Below are 16,314 nucleotides of genomic sequence, written 5' to 3' on the forward strand. Positions count from 1 at the left end.
TTCCTTTCCCTATCGCATTGGGCATTCCCCTGGTGTGGTGGCAGCCATCTACAAGTAGCTCTAATCCCTTGAAGTAGCATTGCTCCTCTTGGCAGCCATGAATCACTATACAGATCAGGGGCAGCCCAGTACCAGTACTGCAGTTGTACTACTGTTGCAACCTGTACCAGTAAAAAAGGTAATGCCGGAAGAAAGTTAACGAAAGTGTCCTCAAAATCCAAACACTAGTTGACAAATTCAATCTCAAAGAAAACATCAGCTCTTGATGTGAGGAGGAGGATTAAGAGGGAATTTTCTGATAAATGTGGTGATTTGTCCCAAAAAAGGAAAATAGCTTACATTCCATACACCAGCCACAGTGACAAGAAAATGCTTAGATTATGTCCACTTTTGCTAGTATGGGGTCCTACTACTGCTGGTACTCGTATACGTACTAGAATGGCCATTCCAAAACAGTGTACCCAATGCGGTCATGCTCTTACTCAACTTCACAACCTTGTCGCTCAGAGTGTATGTCTGTTACTGACACCTCCAAAACAGCCACATCAGTGCCTGAAGATAATACTGAGGTTGAAGAACAACTTGGGCACTCACAAAATTCTGAGGAGAATCTAAGGATGGTGTCCATGAGTGCTATATGCAAGTCTGAGGTTTCAGATTCAGACAATGTAATAATAGAGCAGCTTCCTTAACCAACCATTTGGATTTGTGAGGATAGGTAGTAGTAGTATTAGTGTTGATGAGGATTTACCCATTGAAATTGAGGAGGCTACAATTGCAAATGTGCAAGAGGATGTGGGGGATAATAGTGGATCTTAAAATGAATGTGTTGTACATGGAAAAGATAGGAGGACAATAATGATTGTGTTGAAGTAAGGCAGCAACCAGCGTTACCACCATTAGATGCCCATAATAAGCACGTTGTCATTACAGGGCAGAAAACGAAAAAAAAGACCTTTTGTTTGGAAATATTTTTATCTAAACCCAGACAACATTTGTCAAGGCCTCTGTAGCCTTTGTCATTTCAAAAAAAGTAGAGGTAGGATTGTTGTTCATCTAGGCACCTTCTCCCTCATACATCATTTTCAGGAAGCTCATTCAAGTCGGGTTTCCAAAAGTGGCAAATTGTGTATAGTAGCAAGCAGTCCAGCATCAGCTAGCAGCCGAATGGATAGACAGTTGCAATACTTACTGGCGTCAACACCTTCATCATCAACCTCATTATTAATATGTAGTCCTGCATCCAATTTTCAAATTCCAAATGACTGCCCTATTGCAATCCATGATTCCAAAGAAACATCCTTGTACACTACAACTGCTGCTGCTGGGGGTAATACATCGACACAGAAGGGATGCAAGACGACTAAGCATAAGTTTACACAATTGTCTGTGAACAAAGCATTTGCAAGAGGAAACAAATATGACAGTCACCATCCTCTGTAAAAAATACAGTTTTTTCTGCTAATTACCAACAGAATGTGTAGATTCCTGTCAGAGAGCTCACAAATACATAAGTGAGATCCTGTTGTCTCAGTAGGAGTTGGCTAGACGTCCCTAGAGGCGCAGAGTCTAACAAGGTGGAAGGTATTTACCAGAGACACCCTCAAGGTAATTTGGACTTCAGCGGCTTCCACCCTGCAGGTCGCGGCCCTCTAGGAATGTTCCCAGTGAGACAAATGGAGAATACTTGATAACAGAAGAAATCCAATTCGGACATCAAATGGTGATAATAACGATTACCACTTTATTGTAAAATATAGTACAAAGTTCACTGAATGTTGATACACTGTAGATGATGATAATGATAATATACAGGGAATAGAGACCAATGAAATTCAATAATGCAGACTGAAGGCTAATAGCAAATAACACTATACCACTGAGGAGTGGAACACAATACAAAGTTCAATGAATCACTGGAGGTAAACTGTTCAATGAATCCAAATGCAGCTGCAATGAGTAACAGCTCACTATAAAGATGCCAATGAGCCTGCATAAACAACAATGTGGATGACATAAATATCAAACATTGTTCCCACGGGTAACCGCCATAGAATGATAGAACAAAGCAGCAGTAATAATAATGCAGGCCGAATAGGTAGCTGATGTTGATCATGATGATTACCACAAGTAGTGGAACTGGTGCACAGAGAACAACAGAGTCCAGAAACACACAGCAGCGATGAGCCACAGCTTACCACAAGATGTGGAACGAAACAGCAGCAATCAGCGATGCAGACAAGGTGATTAGCGAACATTGAATAAAACGATTACCACAGTACGTTGAACAAAACGATTACCACAAACCAGTATCTTGCCTAGGGCCCTATGAGGTCTAAATCCGGCTCTGGTTGGCAGTGGATGTTAATCACAGAAAAACCCACAGGTAAGCAATCGATGTGTAGAGGTCAGCATAATCCAGACACCCAGCAGCATAGAAGCACGATTACCACAGAGATATGGAACACAGAGAAGGCATCAGAATCAGGTCAGGTTTAACTTGAAGAACCAGCAATGCACAGGTGAAAGGAGGGACCCTATAAAGCAAGGCTGACCAATAGCAGAACTGACCAACAATGGTGAACTAATCACAGATACAAGGCATAGCTGACAGCTTATACTAAGAAAAGAGATTTAAAGTGACAGTCAATGTTTAGAGGCTCGGGTAGAGACACCCGGGGAACCAGGGGTGGATCCAGACTATTGCTCTACCCCAGGCGATTTTAGGGGGGGCGATTTAGGCCCCACCCCCTTTCTGATTTCTAAGGCTGCACAGTATGTGCAGGTCCGCTCGGCAGTGACAGTATGCTGTCCCGCTGCTCTGATTGTGTTTAAAACACAATCAGAGCAGCCGGGCAGTACACTGTCACTGCCGAGCGGACCTGCACAGTGTGCAGCCGCTGGCAGCAAGCCCCTGCTAGGGGGGGCGATCAGGGCGATCGCCCCCCCTGGATCCGCCACTGCAGGGAACGGAGTGTGACAGTACCCCCCCGCTTTAAAGGTGGTCACCGAACACATAGGACTAGGCTTCCTGGGAAATCTGGCCTTAAATCTTTTCACTAGAAGAGGTGCCTTGACATCAGACGCTCTTAGCCAAGATCTCTACTCAGGGCCAAAACCTTTCCAGTCAACTAAGTATTTCAATACCCCTCTAGAGTACTTGGAATCCAATAACTGCTTAATCTCGAACTCTTCAGATTGCTGGATTTCAGGCTGAACATGAGAGGTAATAGGAAAGGAGAACCGATTTATGACCAAAGGTTTCAAAAGAGAGATATGAAAGGAATTGGTAATCCAAAGAGCTGAAGGAAGCTGACGTTTAAACACAGTGGAGAAATAACTTGAGAGAACTTATAAGTACCAATATAGCGAGGAGCAAACTTCATACAGGGAACCTTGAGACGAATATTCTTAGTCGACAGCCAAACTTTGCCACCAACTCTCAAAGGAGACACAGCTCTACGTTTCTTATCTGCAAATAATTTGTAACGAGAAGAGGATTTCTTTAACGCTCTTCGAACTTGTGCCCATATGGAAAGAAAGTCCTGTCTCAATGAATTAACAGCTGAAACCTGAGTAGAGGGCAAGGCTGAAAACTCAGGAATTCAAAGATGAATACCATAAACAATATAAAAGGGAGTTGCAGAAGTTAATTCATGAAAAGCATTGTTATGCACGAATTCAGCCTATGGCAACATATCAACCCAATCTTCTTGGTTAGTAGATGAAAACATCCTAAGAAAAGTCTCTAAGGGCTAGATTTACTAAGAATCGTGTTTGGTGGCGGTTTGAAACCGCCACTCATCGCCGGCGGTTTAGTGGTTCAAACCGCCGCATTTACTATAAGGCGACTTGAGGCTTCAATTTAAAATGACTGGCGATGTGTGGCGGATTTAAAAAGCTAAACCGCCACAAAACCGCCACAAAACCGCCACAAAACCGCCAGCCAAAAGACAGGACAGGACAGTTTTAATACCTGCTTCAGAATGGCTTGATAGCTTAAATATGCTGTTTGAACTATTTTGCCATTCAGAACATTAGAGAAAGTACCATTGACATTTAAATTATGTTGGCAATCATTATTTATTGATTAAGGGGCAAAATGAATAAAATATTATCTTATGAGGGAATAAAAAAATTTCATTATATTAAGGGGATAAAATTATTTAATTATTACATTATTTGGACAATATGTCATGACAAATTGTGCAACATAAATAATTATATCCACCATTAACAATCAGTTATTAATATTATATATTCACATTTTCTACAAAATATAATGCTATAACAGTGTCCCTTTAAAAAAAAAATATAAAAAAAAATTATTTCATAAATTATTATTACATTTATTTTGTCCCTTTAGCAATAAATAATGATTTTCCAAATGATTAAAATATCAAAGGTGCTTTCTCTTATGTTCTGATTGACTAAATATCTGAAACAGCACACTGTTTGAACAATCTCGCTGCTCACAAGCAGCGCTTTCATTTTGGTCTATTGAATGGCGGTTTTCCGGCGGCTTTATAAACCCCCTAATAGTAAATCCGGCTGTTTGTATGTTGAACATTGTTGAAACCGTCATGGCGCTTTATACAGAGGCGGGTTTGAAAACATCATTTCTGGCCGTTTGGACGGCGGGTTTAGCCTTAGTAAATCCGGCGATGGCTAAACCGCCGCCAAACCCGCCGAAAGTCGGCGGATTTACAAACACGCCTGTTAGTAAATCTAGCCCTAAGTCTTGGTTAGCTCTCTCCGTTTGCCCATTGGTCCGAGGATGATATGATGAAGAAAACTTGAGCCGGATTCCTAAAAGATGACACAGAGATCTCCAAAACTTGGACACAAATTGGACTCCTCTATCCGAGACTATCTCTAAAAGGCAACCATGAAGACGAAAAATCTCTTTCACAAAATGTTGGGCCAAAACAGCAGAAGTAGGCAGACCAACCAGAGGAACGAAGTGTGCCATTTTGGAAAAACGGTCAACAATAACCCAGATAGTATTATAATTTTTGCTAGTAGGTACATCAGTAATAAAGTCCATTGAAATGTGAGTCCATGGTTTAGAAGGTATAGGAAGAGGCTGAAGAAGACCCAACGGAGGTTGACGAGAGGACTTATGTTGGGCACAGACTCTTTAACTACAGACTGACATTTAGGCCACCAATACTGTCGGGAAATCAATTCAAAAATCTTCCGAGCTCCCAGATGTCCAGCAAAACGTGAGGCATGAAACCAAATCAATAGTCTCTTCCGTAAACTGAGTGGAACAAAAGTTTTCCTTTGAGGAGGAGTAGGATTCTTAGAAAGATTAATGGCATTAAGACACTTTGGATCCAGAATAGGACGATCCAAAAAATTTTCAGGTTCAACATTATCAAAAGCTCTTGACAATGCATCAGCTTTCTTGTTCTTTGGTCCAGGCTTGAATGTAACATGTAGAGATTTAAAGTGACAGTCAATGTTTAGAGGCTCGGGTAGAGACACCCGGGGAATGGATTGTGACAATTCCAGTGGGTATGAATTGTGTGATAGTGGTGATCATGACGTCAGTGATGAGGATGATGAATCGGTGATGACATGGTCATCAACATAGAGAAAGATGATGACTGTTAGCCAAATGACCATTAATAATTTATAAAAAAAATAATTAAACTGCTATCTATTCTGTTCTGTTCATCGACCAACAATCAAAATGTTCTCTTTAGTGGGGGCCCTAACAAATCAAGCACTTCAGGCACAAAAGTGTCAGTTCCTAATGCTGAAGTGCTTGGTTTGTTAAAATATGAGCATGGGTTTTTTAACATTTGCCAAGGACAATTCCATCTTGCACTATTTTACATTTTGGCCTTGGTCTATCAGCTTGTGCAACAGTCAACAATTCAGGTGTCAACAATATTATTAGGTCGCCAATGCACATAGTGGACAGTATGATTAAGTAGACAATTTTAATGTTGACAATATTATTATAGGGATAGGGCTAGGGATATGATTAAGGACAAGGCTAGTGACAGGTCTAGGGACAAGGTTAGAGATAGGGACAAGGTTAGTGACATGGTTAGGGACAGGATTAGGAACAGGGATATAATTAGGAATAATACTGTCTACATGTGAATTGTGAACCTAATAAGTACTGTCTACATTTCAGTTGTTGTCCTAATAATACTGTTGATGTCATTATATTGTTGACTTTATAACCCTGTCTATTCTGCTGCCCACCAATCATATGGTGTCAGTCCTACAGCTGTCGAACATATTGATGTATCACACCTGGGTGTTGTCTCATCATCTGTTAATAATGTATATTGGTGCCAATACTGTCCTTCTAAAGACCTCTGCTACTGCTGTCCCCTCCCGAATTTATTGCTGCTGACCCTCTCCAATGTATTTGCTGCAGTGCTGACCCTTTCCAATGTATTTGCTGTTGACCCTCTCTAATGTGTCGCACACGCTGTCTAACTGGTACCTACTTGGTAAAAGGAAAATCTTATTGATATAGACATGAGTGGGTATGAGTGGTTATGAGTGGGGTGATGAGTGGTTACCATTGAGGAAGATGACCACTGTTATCCAAATGCCCATGATTAATTTGTTAACATCCCTTTTTAATCTCCAGTTGAACAACTAACAACCAAAATGTTGGATTTTGTGGGGGCCCAAATAAATTAAGAACTTAAGCCACAAAAAGAGCAATGCCTGTTGCTAGAGTGCTTGGTTTATTAACCTAAGGTGCAAGTCCTTTTCAACATATGGGTGGGTGAATGAATGCCATCTTGCACGATTTTAGCTATTCCATTTTTCCCCAGGAATCTTCTGAAGTCTTCGTTTTTGTACATTCTTGCACCAAAAATCCCTTTTTGGGGGCTTCTGGTAACTCATTGCAATGCCTGTTTTCAGCATGTTACTAGAGCTGCCTACTGTCAACTGATTGCTAGTTGGGTGACAAATATGCCCAATTCTGTTTCTTAATTTCACAGAATGTGGACTTTGAAATTCAATTGCATTGTCTTGTCAAGACAGATGTTTGGCAACCAAATCTGCATCAATGTGAGTTAAACATACTCTGGGAAGGCCAACTATTTACCAAACTGTATGACTTATATATTTTACACTTCACTAACATAAGATATAGGTATTATTTATACATTCCATATTTATATATATATTTCATACTGATACACATGGCATATTTTATACACAACATATTTATATACCTGCAAATTGTTAGGAACCCCTCAGCCAGTACAGCAAAACCCGGAGTCTGCTCCGAACGTCTGGTGTTCACTGTTGCCCCTAGTGGTGGGGACAGGCTTGGCTGCAGAAAAAAGAGGGTTGTGAGATGTTCACTGGCTGGGGAGAACCCGGGAATAGAGTTACAGAGGCCGTAGAGTAGGAAGTGCAGGAGGCAGCCAGGAGAGACACCGAGTGGATGCTGTCAAGACTGATATATCACTCATGGCCACTGGAATAAATAAAGGAACAGCTGATAGAGAAGTCCCCTGATACACAGCAACCTCTGTACCTGTGCTTGTCTGGAAAGGGACGGAACTTGCAGTGATAGGTAAGGATGATGACACTGAACGTAGGCAACTACAACCAACAGTATCGGTGAGAGTTCGGAGATTTGAGAGAAACAGTTCTTAGGCAGTTACCAGGGGTAACTGCAACCCACAGTGCCGGTGAGAGTCCGGAGATTTGAGAGAAACAGTTCTTAGGCGGTTGCTATGGGTAACTGCAACCCACAGTACCGTTGAGAGTCTGGAGATTGGAGGGAAACAGTTCCTTGGCAGTTGCCAGGGGTAACTACAATTATAGGCACACAGTGATATATGTAAACAGTCAATAGTACCTGTGGCAAGATTGAGTCTGGAGCCAAAGGAAGATTGTTGAAATCTGAGCGCAGAGATGCTGCGTCTCCGTATAATGTAGGATGAGCAGAGGAGCTGCAGATCACGCCGGAGCCATGCCTGGGAGCATGAATTTACCGGGGTCCAGGAGAAAACTGACTGGAACTGGTGAGTAGATAGTAGAATCGTCAGGAACAGAATCAGGTCTGGTACACGGGATATCAACACAGGAGAAGAGTCAAAGCAGAGCTGAGTCGGTACACAGGGAAATCCAATGAAGAGTAGTCAGGAACGGAAATGATCTGGTACACGGGAATACACTAAGCCGGCAGGAAACAACAGGAGCAGGAAAAGGGGCAAACACAAGGGAACAGAACACTAAGATAAATGTATTAACGGCAATCCTACAGAGGATTAGCCGGCTATTTAAGGAGAGCAGAACCAATAGGCTGCAGGTGATAATGAGGAAGCCAGGTGATGGACCTAAGAGAAGCAGGCTGGCCAGGTGAGGCATAATATAGAAATGACAGCATGAAATGAGGGCAGATTCTGACAGAGAACAGACCTAACTGACCCTATCTAATACCTAATCTATCTGCCTATCTGATTTACCTAAACTAATCTATCTAAGAACTAAATGAACTACCTATTCCAGCACCCAGTGGCTATCTAACTTACCTAACTACCTACCTACCTATCCCTAACTATCTATCTATCTAGTTACTCTGACAGAGAGCCCGGCGAATCATAACACAAATATATACAAGTGATGATTCCCTTTCTTTGATTTACAAGGGCAGCATTATGGCACATACTAATTTCTTTTCAGCCAAATCTACCTTACTCATACCATAAAAAGCACTTATAGCAAAAAAAGGTGTTTGAAAGCTCTACTCTAGGCTCCCGATGTATACTCTCCAATGATAGGTGCATAGTAAATAAAACAGATGAAGGTGCAGGCCACCTTTGTCTATTTAGTTCTATCAATGTCTAATGTATTAATTGTACCACTGTCCATCCAATGAATGCTGCCTGTTTCTGTAGCATACGTGTCTATGATGGATGCTCTGTTACATTCCCAATCTATTATATGCCTAGTCTTTGAAGTTTTTTTATTATGGGTGCACTCCACCTTTGTCAATCATCATCTAAATTTATTTATATAGAGCTACATAATTACATTACACATTACAGTTGGGTCTCTATCTACTTTTCTAAATCTCTACTAGTGTGAATAGTCTTTTATTTTACTTTATTATGAGTGCAGTCCAACTTAATTTCTTCAATTTTATCAATGTCTAACTGTATTAATTCTACCACTGTCCATTCAATGAAGGTTGCTTCTTTCTGCATAAGTGTCTATGATGGATGCTCTGCTATGTTCTTTCTTGATTATGAAGTAGATCAGAGAGTAGGGAGGTATAATAAAAGTAATCCAAAAACCCAGCCAATCACCCAACTTGAATCCAATTGAACATCTATGGAAAGAACTAAATATCAGAGTTCATAGAAGAAGCCCAGACTATTTGCGTTGAAGAATGGGGCAAAATCACATCTGAGCAATGCATGCGACTAGTTTCTCCATACAGGAGGCGTCTTGAAGCTGTCATTACTAACAAAGGCTTTTGTACCAAGTATTAAATAAATTTCAGGAAACTTGTTCAATGATTTTTCACTGTGTCATTTCACATTATTACACAAAACTTAATTATGGACATCTATGGATTGATTTATTTGCATGTGTGGATTGCAAGGGTTGCTGACATTTGGTGTAAATTTAATTACATTAGCCACATTAAATATATATTTACTGAGAAAAATGTTGATGTGTTCAATACTTATTTCACCCGCAGTATCTTTTATTAAACTGCCATGTATTTGTGCCATAGATTTGTACCACTACTCTGTCACTAATTTTAGCCAGCCAGCTCACTGTAGACTTGGTCAAAATTGGGACAATTGTGAAGGGATCAGTACAAAATAGAATGGAAATGACTGGAAAAGAATGTTAATGCTATAAATAATAATATTGGAGCAAAAACAAGTAAATATGACATTATTTCACCTAATTTTAATTTTTAATTAAATCCAGATCCAAAACCAAAACCTTTCACAGTTTTTCGGCAAAATCAGTAACAAAGCCAAAACAATAGCGCGGTTTATAAATGACATTGGGTTTCGTAAAACCAAAACATGAGGGTCAGCACACATCTCTAGTCTGTTTCTTCCCAGAAAGGCTATTGGTAAATAAAGGAAAAACAATAGAGAATACGGATAATGTAAAACCACAAATAATTATTGTTGATAGTGGAGTGTCCCCTCTTGACCAGAATTAAAGATACAGTGCTCCAGAGAAAATGCACAGTATGAAAAGCTCCTATACATACCAATGTGGCTATGCTAGTAGTAAAGAAGTATGTAATATTAGTGTAAAGGTAAATTAAGGCAGACAACATGACACTTGTAGAGATGCCAAACTCTCTAAATTGTAATGAATTAGTATGATCCACAGGCAGAGCCGGATTTAGACCTCATGTGGCCCTAGGCAAGATACTGGTTTGGGGCCCCCTCCCTAAAAAAATCCATAGCACTATAGTTTTTTAGCATAACATATACCCCTATTCAGGGGCTGGCTGGCAGACTTTACCCTGGCGGGGGCAAGCATATAGCACTGGCCAATAAGTAGTGGCCCATTTTTAAATGGTGGTCTCACCGCCGGCCCTGGGAGGGCCCTCTGGGGACCGCTGGGCCCTAGGCAATTGCCTAGGTTGCCTAGTGGTAAATCCGGCCCTGTCCACAGGACATATTGAAGTTAGAACACAGATTATTCCATAATATCTGAAGTGATATTAGTTACATACTGTGTAACTCATTACTACACTTGTTTTACATGTGACCCTGTGTTTTCTAATTCATGTTCCTGTGTTATGATCCTTGTTACTCTTCTGTTTAGATGTGCTACAGACAAGACATTTTCTAATGACGATATGTGTGAAGTACTCAGCACAGAGAAACCAGAGAGAAATCCTGATAAATGGAGATTAAAGCAATAACAGCATACTAGTGGAAGGTGGTTAATTGATTCTGACCAGGAATACATGAAGGACCCTACATTTGTTTTTAATTTAAATACTAATATGTATTTTCTACACAAATGTTACATTATGAGAATGCAAATGCATCAGAAAATTCCAAGTTAAGAACCTAACTCAGCAACTCCTGTTGTTCAGAGTTGCTATGTTTTATTTAAACTCCAGATAGACAACCATTCTAAAGGTGGTCAGATTTTTTCTGTCTCTCCAAAGTTTTATAGAATTAGTTTATGCTAATGCTGTGAACTAAGCCCAGGACATATTTAAATACTGAGCTGCAAGTTCAGGATCTTTTCAAATAGTGGCAGATGGACACACTTGAGGATTAAGACTTCAGCTATATATATGTACACAGGATACCCATAACAGCATGATTAGTCTGTAATACATCCAAACAGAGATACCAGTGTGAGCATAACACAGCATCACAAGAAACACATGCACTCACATTGCTTACCAACCATATCCCCTTTCTACAGTGCCAGTTATGTGTAATTATTAACACTTGAGGTACTGTGGAATAATAGCTGTTTGTTGTAATTCTAACAGAGTAAGGTGAGATCAATATGGGATCGCTCCATTTCTTTACTTATACACATGTTCATTGCAGACAGGGCTGATTCAAATCAGAACACAACTGGCACGCAAGCTGCGGTTTAGAAAAGAGCACTGAACTTAAACATAGGTCTGACTATATTCAAATACAAGCGATTTCAAGATGTGTTTTGATTTAAATCTGGGTGATCTGCCTAAATGTTACTTGCCATTAGTTAACAATAGTTGCCTACTCTCCCGGAATGTCCGGGAGACTCCCGAATTTCTGGGAGTCCTCCCGGACTCAATGGAGAGCAGAGCAACCTCCTGGTTCCTAATTGCCTCACAATAGTAAAGTGGTGAGGGCGGGGATTAGGACACGAATTCCGCGTCATCGTGGCCCCACCCCCTGCTGCAATTGGTCGGAAAATGAGATGTCTGTTTAGGGGCAGTGGCCAAATTACACAATCCGTCAGGCCCCGCCCCCAACACGCCCACCTCCCCTTGATCTCTCGGAGCAGTGCTTGTCAATGTTGGCAAGTATGATGTTAACAGACAAAAAGAGTGCAGTATACACAGAAGCATATGTGTAATATAAGGCCCTATCAGAACACATGCAAAAAATTGTATTATAAAATAAATGAACAACTCTAAAGTGGATAATCATTAATAAAAATATGGTTACTAAAAATCACTATATATTTTTTTACATTAAAAACATAAGGCTAGATGTGCTTTGGAATGCCCTTTGAACTCTGTCTGCTCTGCGTGATGTATAATTCTCCCCCACTACCTTCATATAAAATGCTGTGTGCCTATGGCTGTGTAACTCATACTTGCCGACTCTTCCAGAATGTATGGGAGACTCCCGAAATCCGGGTAGGACTCCCGGGAGAGCTGACAATTCTCCCGCATTTGCCCACTTCCTAGTGAAATGGACAGATTTCAAGCCTCTATGATGCGATTCCCCAGGAATCGCATTATTTTGGCCCGTCCCCGCGAAGCGGATGGACATTTTGTCCCCGTCCTGTGAGGGGGTGGGGCCAAAACGACGCGATTTGCGGATCCCCTCGCCCTCACGCCCACCTCCACACTAGACTCCCGAAGACCAGTCTTCAAAGGTTGGCAACTATGGTGTAACTGGCAGCCATATGTTGCAACCTCCAGAGAGATTTTGAAAATGAGATAATAATTTGTAAATATACAGCTCAAATACATGCTTAAAAGGTATATAACTTGCTATTTAAAGAAGAAAAAAAACCTTCTATGGGAGATTGCTGTTTTAAAATAGTGAGCAGTAGATCATGTTGATAATCAAGCTTACTATAGTTTTAGCAAACTTGGAGTGACCTATGAACCTGTGACCTACGACCTATGAACACATCTTGGTGTTTTGGTTGCTCTGGTACTTGTAAATTGATTTTTCTGTTTAGCATTACTTTTTTGTCTGCAACTATAGTCTTCAATGCTTAAGTATAAATATGCCTTTGCAAATATTACATATGTACATTTAAATGATAAGCTGTAAATGCTTCAGCACTTAGTGGAATTTGAAAGCAAATATATTTAATAATGGTGAGAACAATAGCTATTTTAAAATCAAATCTAGAAACTGAAGTAGTTTATGAAGAACACTATTGCAAAGTGACACCAAATCCATTTGTAAGTTAAATGCATTTGATATTCAGCAATGTGCACAATTTTTAAAGGTACCGAGGGAGGTATAATTTCATTCAAGCACATTGTGGAAGTCTCACAGAATAGTTGCATCTTACATCCAGTGTTATGAAAAGATGACACATTTTACTGGTACATTAAAGTATTAGTTTCAAATCTAAAAACAAAGCATGGTTGAGTAAATGTAAAAATGATCAACTCTTTTTCTATAGGGCAAACTCTTCTCGTCTCATCAGATTGCCGGGTGGAGGAAATGGCTTATGCTGATTAGATGTGTATGTGTAAGCTTGGAAATGGGCGCAGCAATATGATGGAAGGCAGGGGCAAACGCAGGATTTGTAGAGGGGGGTTTCCACACCACGCCTCCAGTGGGCATGCACAGCATGCATGGGGGCGTGGCTATAATATTAGACAGTGCTTGGCTGCTCTCCAACTCTTCCTATCCCCATAATAAACATGGGCAATGCTGCGTGCACTACTGTTAGGTGCACGCAGCTCTCCCTTTTCAAGCAGAGCTGTGTGAAACGGGGGCAGGATCCAGCCACCTCTTTTATACAGTGCCCCAGGCTTGGAGGGGGGTTTTAGGCACTAGGAAACCCCCCTCGGTTTGCCTATGGAAGGCAGGCAATATGAGTTTAAGTATCCAGAGAGTATTGAAACAATCTGGTGCATTTGAACAATTGAGTTAACAGTAAATCCAGCAGGAAGGAGAGGCTTTGCACCTTGACAAAACCATGCGGCACTGCAGTAGGGGGCAAATTTAGACTTTGAATTGGAAGTTTGCTTCCTAGCTCAGCTCAAATTTACAGTGTTAAAATAAAGCTGCCAAGTGCTTGTGTGCTATATGAAAAATCAGGCAATTATTTTCCAGCATGCAAAGAGAAAATTGCAATTGAATCCCTTGAATGGCAACATGGTTTGTCCAGACGCAATTAGCTGGATTTGCTCCTAACGCTACATTAGGCCTACGCTCAAATCATATCCTGGTGCTAAGAAGCGCAACGTTATTGTTCATAACAGTAGCAGACAACAGAGAACAGGAAAGTAAAAGTTTATCTTCTTCTCAGATTAGAGCTTAGGACCCATCTTTGGGAAACTCAAAAATCCACAGGAGCTCATAAGCCAACAGTCTCTATTTTTGTCCTAAAGCCCCAATTTCTGGTGGCTGGAAGGAAATAAAATAATAGAGCTTCAATTGTTGTGCATATTATTTCATAAACAAGGGCAGAAATAGCTAGAAAAATCTGCAATCCATAGCACTCTCATCTACATTCCTAACTACACTCAATTCTGCAATACACTAATTACTGTATATCTTCAGCTATTGCTAACATTTTAGAAATCTAAAAATGCACATTACGCCTATCCCAACCATTTATACAACCAGAATTCCACTCATTTAAAAGAACATGATATGTACAGTGTGGTCACAGAAAGTTGAATTGCCTAAACAAACAGCAAAAAGTATTTCTAGCCTTATTAGTCTAGTTATAATGATGTGCAATGTTAACAACGGTTTATTTGTTTATTCTCACTTCTTTAGATATGTAGAAAAGAGTTTATGGGGGAAGTGCTACAGGTATTAATTATACCAGCAATTTGTTAACATTTCAATCGATTTAAAATATATAATTTTAGTCGCGATGTTTTCACAACCTCAGAGTTTTCCCCAAATCATTTCAAAGGCATGTATATTTTAATGGTGTTTCCAGTGTATGTGGGTTACATTGAAATGTATTGGCACTATGAAACGAATGTGCACATTGAAATGAATGGGAATGAATAGGAAGTTATATTACTAGCTAAATGGGCTAGTTATAGAATATTGTAACATTTGGATACCCTGATGGAATTGCTTGATGTATTTCAAGTGATCCTGTGTTTTTCCATGTCCCAGGGCTTTATCACATCAATAGAGTTACAGAAGTCTCTAATTAATAAACTCTATTGATGTGGGAAAAAAAACAAATAACGCTGACTGTCCCAAAATTATCAAAGGCAGGAGTTCCCATCCGTCACCGCCAGCCAATCATAAATGGTCAGTGTGGGATGCTATTGTCATTGGTTACCGATGAAGGGGACTCAGTGGTTTGATCATTTAAAAGAAAATATTTCCCATTTGTACTACAATAGATCAAGAGTGAAAAAAAAGGAGGAACGATTTCCCATTTGGAATATGACTGATAAGGAGCAAATATTTTATTTTTTATTTAATAATGAAATTGTTCAATAAGAGTTTTGCGGCCTTTCAATTCAATAAAAGTTTGTTTTATAATCAGGTGTCTGTGATTACTTATTTTATTTTTTTTGTCATATTATGGACAGACTTCTTAGGGACTTGTGCCCATTTATTCTGGGACCCCATGTGTGACAGATTTGCCACTCCAGGGGTCTCACAGTTCAGGGAGGTTAGAAAGGCTGGTAAATGTGGAAGGGCTGGTAAATGTGGTAGCTGTTTTTTAAAGTCCCAGTTTTGAGGCACCAGCCCTGCACAGACCAACATGGGGTTTTCACTACTGCAGGGAGACCTCAAGTTTTGGGTGTCCCAATTATAACTGAAACAAACCCAGACTGTCTTGGTTGAGGATTCAAGGGGTTCACTGTGCATTTTTTTTATTTATTTATGTATTACATTAAACAGCAATAGCCCTGTGAAGTCAGGACTGGTACAATGAGTCATTTTGCTTTTTTTTCTAATGTGGAGAGGCAACATGGTGGAACTCTGTTCTACCACTTACTTCAGATGTTGGAACCGCATTCCATCACATCCCTGTCCTCCATTTCTATCAAGCAGCGTAACATCACCATGTCATGTGACTACCTCAGTCACTCAGTATATAATGTACACAGCAGGTGCATTGGTGTTTTTATTTTATTTTTTCGGGGGGGGGGGGGGGTATTACTTTTGCTGACTGTATTCATAAAATGACTGCATTCATGAAACATATAATTGCGCTCTGCAACATATAGGGATACAAAACACTTGTATGAGATATTTGGATATATCAATAAGCGTTATTATTGGTTTACTGAGGCTATCAAGGGATATAGAAGGTGAGTAAATCCGGCACATGCTCATTTTTCTCTAATATTTTTCTGCAATTATATCCTGTTAGAGCAGAAGGAACTACAATAGTAACTAACACCAACTTCAACTTCTC

Source organism: Mixophyes fleayi, chromosome 1 (assembly GCF_038048845.1).
Source record: "Mixophyes fleayi isolate aMixFle1 chromosome 1, aMixFle1.hap1, whole genome shotgun sequence".
Classification (NCBI taxonomy): Eukaryota; Metazoa; Chordata; class Amphibia; order Anura; family Limnodynastidae; genus Mixophyes; species Mixophyes fleayi.